Below are 7,473 nucleotides of genomic sequence, written 5' to 3' on the forward strand. Positions count from 1 at the left end.
GTCTGAACACCTCCAAAACAAAGGTAACGTGGTTTGGTAAGAAGAATTGCCCCCACCGGTGTGATTACTACCTCTGAGGGTTTAGAGCTTGAGGTAGTCACCTCATACAAGTATTTGGGAGTATGGGTAGACGGTGCACTGTCCTTCTCTCAGCACAAATAGTGCATTCGGGAAGTATTCAGACTCCTTGACTTTTTCCACATTTTGTTACGTCACAGCCTTATTCTAAAATTGATAAAATAAATGTTTGTCTTCATCGATCTACACACAATACCCCATAATGACAAATCAAAAGGTGTTTTTAGACATTTTTGCAAATTTATTAAACTAACAAAAAAAACAGAAATACCTTATTTACATAAGTATCCAGACCCTTTTCTAAGATACTTGAAATTGAGCTCAGGTGCATCCTGTTTCCATTGATCATCCTTGAGATGGTTCTACAACTTGATTGGAGTCCACCTGTGGTAAATTAAATTGATTGGACATGATTTGGAAAGGCAAACACCTGTCTATATAAGGTCAGTTGACAGTGGATGTCAGAGCAAAAACCAAGCCATGAGGTCAAAGGAARTGTCCGCAGAAATCCAAGACAGGATTGTGTCAAMGCACAGATCTGGGGAAGGGTACTAAAACAATTCTGAAGCATTGAAGGTTCCTAAGAACACGGTGGCCTCCATCAATCTTACATGGAAGAAGTTTAGAACCATGAAGACTCTTCCTAGAGCTGACCGCCCGGCCAAACTGAGCAATCAGGGGAGAAGGGCCTTGGTCAGGGAGGTGACCAAGAACCCGATGGTCACTCTGACAGAGCTCCAGAGTTCCTCTGTGGAGATGGGAGAACCTTCCAGAAGGACAACCATCTCTGCAGCACTCCACCAATCAAGCCTTTATGGTTGAGTGACCAGACGGAAGCCACTTCTCAGTAAAAGGCACATGACAGCCCACTTGGAGTTTGACAAAAGGCACCTAAACAACTCTTAGACCTTGAGACACAAGATTCTCTGGTCTGATGAAACCAAAATTGAACTCTTTGGCCTGAATGCCAAGCGTCACGTCTGGAGGAAAACTGGCACCATCCCTAGGTGAAGCATGGTAATTGTAGCATCATGCTGTGAGGATGTTTTTCAGCGGCAGGGACTGGGAGARTAGTCAGGATTGAGGGAAAGATGAACGGAGCAAAGTACAYAGAGATCCTTAATGAAAACCAACAGGATAACGACCATAAGCACACAGACAAGACAACGCAGGAGTGGCTTCGGGTTCAAGTCTCCCCATCCAACCTGACAGAGCTTGAGAGGATCTACAGAGAAGAATGGGAGAAACTCCCCAAATACAGGTGTGCCAGGCTTATAGCYTCATACCCAATAATACCCGAGGCTGACATCGCTGCCAAAGGTGCTTAATCAAAGTACTGAGTAAATGGTCTGAATACTTATGTAAATGTGATATTTCAGTTTTTTGTTTTTAATACATTTGCAAAAATGTCTAAAAATCTGTTTTCCGAAAGCACTGTATCCAAGCTGCAGGTTAATGTTATCTCTAGACTTGGTTTCCTCAATCATAATCACTCCTCTCTCACCCCAGCTGCCAAACTAACCCTGATTCAGATGACCATCCTACCCGTGCTAGATTACAGACACATAATTTAAAGATTAGCAGGTAAGGGTGCTCTCGAGCAGCAAGATGTTCTTTACCATTCTGCAATCAGATTTGTCACCAAAGCTCCTTATAGGACACATCACTGCACTCTATCCTCCTCTGTAAACTGGTCATCTCTGTATACCCGTCGCAAGACCCACTGGTTGATGCTTATTTATAAAACCCTCTTAGGTCTCACTCCACCCTATCTGAGATATCTACTGCAGCCCTCATCCTCCACATATAACACCCGTTCTGCCAGTCACATTCTGTTAAAGGTCCCCAAAGCACACACATCCCTGGGTCGCTCCTCTTTTCAGTTCACTGCGGCTAGTGACTGAAATGAGCTGCAAAAAAACACTCAAACTGGACAGTTTTATCTCCATCTCTTCATTCAAGACTCAATCATGAACACTCTTACTGACAGTTGTGACTATTTCATGTGATGTATGCTGCCTCTACCTTTTTGCACTTCGTGCTGTTGTCTGTGCCAACAATGTTTGTACCATGTTTGTGCTGCTACCATGTTGTGCTGCTACCATGCTGTGTTGTCATGTTGTGCTGCTACCATGTTGTTGGCATGTTGTGCTGCTACCATGCTGTGTTGTCATGTTGTGCTGCTACCATGTTGTGTTTTCATGTTGTGTTGCTACCATGTTGTGTTGTCAGGTTGTGTTGCTACCATGTTGTGTTGTCATGTTGTGTTGCTACCATGTTGTGTTGTCATGTTGTGTTGCTACCATGTTGTGTTGTCATGTTGTGTTGCACCTCATGGTGTGTTGCCATGTTGTTTTTGCTACCATGTTGTGTTGTCATGTTGTGTTGCTACCATGTTGTGTTGTCATGTTGGTTGTTGTTGCTACCATGTTGTGTTGTCATGTTGTGTTGCTACCATGTTGTGTTGTCATGTTGTGTTGTCATGCTGTGTTGTCAGGTTGTGTTGCTACCATGTTGTGTTGTTGTCTTAGATCTCTCTTTATGTAATGTTCTGGTGTCTCCTACTGTCTCCTACTTTGTTTTATCCCAGCCCCCGTCCCTGCAGGAGATCTTTTGCCTCTTGGTAGGCCTACATCGTAAATACGAATTTGTTCTTGACTTACCTAGTTAAATAAGGGTTAAATCAAAATAAAATAAAAAGAGGAGCGATTCAGCTCAGTACCCAAGTTCCCGTGTGTGTGTGTGTGTGTGTGTGTGTGTGTGTGTGTGTGTGAGAGAGAGAGACCGGACTTTGAGTTGATGGACACTCTTGAGGTTCGTCAAAGAGCTTTGTCGGTGTTGCCAAATTTGTTCTTGCTGTTGGTACCTAAATAATACACTAAGAATATTTTTTGAAATTGGTTAACCAGAGGTATCTTAATAATAAAAATGCTCCTGGGTACTCTGCTCCAACACATCTATACACAGATGGAAATTCCAAACATTACCCCCACCCTCTTCCTCTTCTCCATCCCAAAGTCAAAATACTGCCCATGCAAACCCCTCCCTTACGCCACAGCTATGATTAAACCAAGACAGTGTGAGAAACGGAGAACTCACATTTCTCCCTGCTTTTATCACCACCCCAAACACCATCCATCTCTTTCCTTCTGTTTCCACGCCTGTATTTGCAGATGCATTGTTTTGTTTTAGATTTTTATTAATCTCCAACGGATGTTAGGCTACTTAAAAAAACAGTATTCATTGTAGAACAATATCAAACGGGTATACTGCTATGTGTGAATCTTCTATTGTTTACATTTTGTATCTCTCTCTATATATGCCTCACGCGCCGCTAACGGTAAGCTAAATGTGGGTCAGTCGGTGTACTGAACTCGAGCCAAATCCACACGCGCAAAACAGTCTAGGGTGAGCGAGCTCAGCACGGTCAGAATTTAACGGCTTCCCCCATGACCACGGTTCTTAATGTAATCTACATTACTGTCTACAAACCTATTTTATTTTTTATTTTTATTTAACCTTTATTAAACTAGGTAAGTCAGTTAAGAAGAAATTCTTATTTACAATTTATTCTATTATCAACTTAGCGTTTATAACGAGTCTCTTTCATCTTTAAACTACTCCACATAGCCGCTTCAACTGCGTAAAAATAGGATTCATGCACGATCTGCAACTGCATAACGGCACGCATCAAAAACACCCTGGCTCATATTGGTCCTCTGCCAGGCTAGAGCATCTCATCTCCCGCTCCTCACTGTGTGACAAGATGGAAGAGGATGAGGGAGGGAAACTAAAACACGGTAAAGCGGGATGACTTTGCACTTACCAAAATACAATTCCCGGTAACGTCAACAACGACACTTATATCCACGTCTTCCTTTGGCAGCTTTCAGCAGTCCGCAGTGTGCTCAGAACGGAGCTACTCTCTCACCGTTCCCTGCAGGTGGTCAGGGGGTGGACTGACCATTCGCTGGATGCTGGCCGGGAGAGGGAGAGGCATAGGCGGGGAGAGGAGGAGGCGGCGAAGCGGTGTTAGACTACAAAGCAATAGACTGGAGCGATGCACAGCAACGGGAGGCAAGAGCGCTAGAGAGGCAGGCTAGGCAGCTCGCCCGGTCTGTAGCTAATACACACACACACACACACACACACACACACACACACACACACACACACACACACACACACACACACACACACACACACACACACACACACACACACGCACACACACAGGCATCCAGGTTGAGAGGCTCACATGTAGAAAGAGCGCCATCTTCAGGCCTTGAGAGAAGCATCTCTTCCAGAACTACAAACAATGAATAGAAATAGGAAAATTATTATTGTGTAAAATGCAGAAAGTTAAAGTGCACGATGTTAAAAGAGGAAATTAAAGAGGACTTGCCTAGTTAAATATAGGTTAAATAAAAATAAAAAACAATTTTATTCATTAATAGTAGACTTGGGGCTTGGTTAAAACGTGGGATATAGTAAATGTAAAGGATCACACTTTAAATCAAGCTGATCATTCATGGAGATTGACCTACAATGATAACCTTGCACACACATACACACACACACACACACACACACAGGACTCCCGCGTCCCAACTCCAGTGGGCCAATGTCGTTCAGTGCAGTGTTCCAGAATGTGTAGTATTAGGTTAGCAGCAGTTCACAGGGTCATGTTCTCGCTCATGGTCAGCGTAGAGACATTTAATTGAGGTAGCTTTTTGATGATAGTTCTCTTTTTCTTTCTCTCTGTCTGTCTTTCTAACAGGTATTGATCCCGAATCATCTGCACAGCTCAACAAAAACATTTGCCTGCTGAGCTAAAGCCTAGTCACAAGATCAGGGAACTAACATGAGTCTTCAGAGGGGTATCCTATGATGCAAGCTAGATCTGCTCAGAGTTTTCTAAATCTAGCCAGCTTCAGTTAGCTTCCCATTCCAGCTCAGGCTTCATCCGTACTACAACGGTGGATATTACTCATCCGCCTGCCGCTAACTGTAGCAGGCTTGTAAATGCGCGTGCATGGCGCACATGGCTAGTCGAACGTTGAACTCTTCATTGAGACAATGCTGAAACATTAATCCACTGTCAAGTCAGTGCCACATTTTCATTGGTGCCGAAATCAAAAAGAATGAAAAGTTATCTTGCAAATTCAGCAGGCTAATGTGTGAAAAATACTTTTAGAAGTGCCATCTTTATTGTAGTACTTTGGTGTAGTTATCAATGCACGAGCACATTTCTTCCCCACTCCTATKGGTAAAATAATTGTATTAAGTCATACAAACGTAAAATGTGCGTGAAGTTTGAAATGCATTGTCATTACAAAATGTGTAACGTAATAGGTATTTTTGAACAAACAAAAACATTTGTTTGATAAAATATTTAATCAGTTGCCTTCCTGAAATGAATTGGATGATGAAACAATCTTTCCTAGAYGGAGGGAATCTGATTTCATTGGTCCACAACTCGTGGCTCAGATACTTCATTCCGAATAAAATGTGCTTAGCCCTTAGTTAGTCTCCTCTGGAGCAGGTTAGATCTGAAGGATTCGTTGACATATAAATGTACCTGGCTAAAAGGTGAGCCACATTCGTGGTACCAGTTATCTCGAGATGGACTCAAGAGTTAACCAAAGTTATCTCGTTATCTCCTCAAACTACATTTGTAGTATGGGGCTGTGGTCGCAGACAAGGTTGCAGCAGTGGTGCCTGGGTAAAATCACTGGGGAAGCCAGGCCAGGGGGGGAAAAGCCATCTTACAACCTATGTGTTGTGATATTAGCTTTGTGTTCTCTATAACCTGTTAGTTCATATGCCTTGCGACTGTGATATATAGGCCTAAAGCCGAGACAATAAGAAGACACAGTGGCAGAACAAATTCAACCACACCTCTTGTTTCATCACAAAACCGGAGAGCAACATCTGTCTGGTGAAGTCCACAAAGCATATAGCATGTAACAAACAGTTATATGACCTACAGCATGGCCAAGCAAGTTAATGTTTCCGACCTTTTCGGACTACTACACAACTATTGATTTAGAACCACAGAGAGTTACTGCAAGTCACAAAGAAAACAGGATCTGCCTCCACTATTTCAGCACCATTTCAACTTCAACATCATCAAATCACCTCTGCTTAGTCTAATACAGTAACAACTAAAAGATACCAAAAACGATTTAGTCCAATCAACGTAAGCTAAATATGGTGTCTGTCCAGGGTTCTGATTTCTCTGTCTGTGTGTGTACATGTAGAAAAAACATATTGACTCACCCTACTTGTAGAGAAAAACCAATGCCATCCTCCTCTCTCATGTTGACAAAATGGTCTATGACTCTGTCATACAGTACACACTTAAATGTTTTGTTGTCCTAGGCAACCTGGCTAAAATGATTGCTCGCTAGCTTAACTTCCTTTCATAGTCAAGGTTAGCTAGTGTTAGGTTCTAATTCTCAGAGTAAAAAAACTCACCGGACACTATGATCAATCAATCAATCAATCAAATGTATTTATAAAGCCTTTCTTACATCAGCTGATGTCACAAAGTGCTGTACAGAAACCCAGCCTCAAGCCCCAAACAACAAGCAATACCGGTGTAAAAGACCGGTGGTTAGGAAAAACTCACCAGAAAGGCCGGAYCCTAGGAAAAAACCCAGAGAGGAACCAGGCTCTGAGGGGTGGCGAGTCCTCTTCTGGCTGTGCCGCCGGGTGGAGATTATAAGAGAACATGGCCAAGATGTTCAAATGTTCATAGATGACCAGCAGGGTCAGATAATAGTAATCACAGTGGTTGTAGAGGGTGCAACAGGTCAGCAGCTCAAGATTAGATGTCAGTTGGCTTTTCATAGCCGATCATTCAGAGTTTCTCTACTGCACCTACTGTCTCTAGAAAGTTTAAAACAGCAGGTCTGGGACAAGGTAGCACGTCCGGTGAACAGGCAATGGTTCCATAGCCGCAGGCAGAACAGTTGAAACTGGAGCAGCAGCACAACCAGGTGGACTGGGGACAGCAAGGAGTCATCAGACCAGGTAGTCCTGAGGCATGGTCCTAGGGCTCAGGTCCTCCAAGAGAAAGAGAATCAGAGAGAGAAAAAGAAAGAGAGAATTAGAGAATTAGAGAGAGCAGACTTAAATTCACACAGGACACCGGATAAGACAGGAGAAATACTCCAGATATAAGACTGACCCTATCCCCCCCGACACATYAACTATTGCAGCATAAATACTGGAGGCTGAGACAGGAGGGGTCGGAAGACACTGTGGCCCTGTCCGACGATACCCCTGGACAGGGCCAAACAGCAGGGTATAACCCCAACCACTTTGCCAAAGCACAGCCCCCACACCACTAGAGGGATATCTTCAACCACCAACTTACTATCCTGAGAC

The 7,473-nt window shown here is 43.3% G+C and overlaps 1 protein-coding gene across 1 annotated transcript in view; it reads right to left on the bottom strand.

Moving 5' to 3' along the window:
• The window catches only part of LOC139024107 (catenin delta-2-like), a gene marked incomplete at its 3' end in the record, with an annotated part of 231,751 nt that extends 227,621 nt beyond the window's left edge, over positions 1-4,130 (bottom strand). The window contains exon 1 of the mRNA XM_070438555.1: positions 3,905-4,130. The remainder of the gene's footprint in view (positions 1-3,904) is intronic.
• Positions 4,131-7,473: the final 3,343 nt, after the last annotated feature.

The sequence above is a fragment of the Salvelinus sp. IW2-2015 genome, unplaced genomic scaffold (genome assembly GCF_002910315.2).
Source record: "Salvelinus sp. IW2-2015 unplaced genomic scaffold, ASM291031v2 Un_scaffold1015, whole genome shotgun sequence".
Lineage (NCBI taxonomy): Eukaryota > Metazoa > Chordata > Actinopteri > Salmoniformes > Salmonidae > Salvelinus > Salvelinus sp. IW2-2015.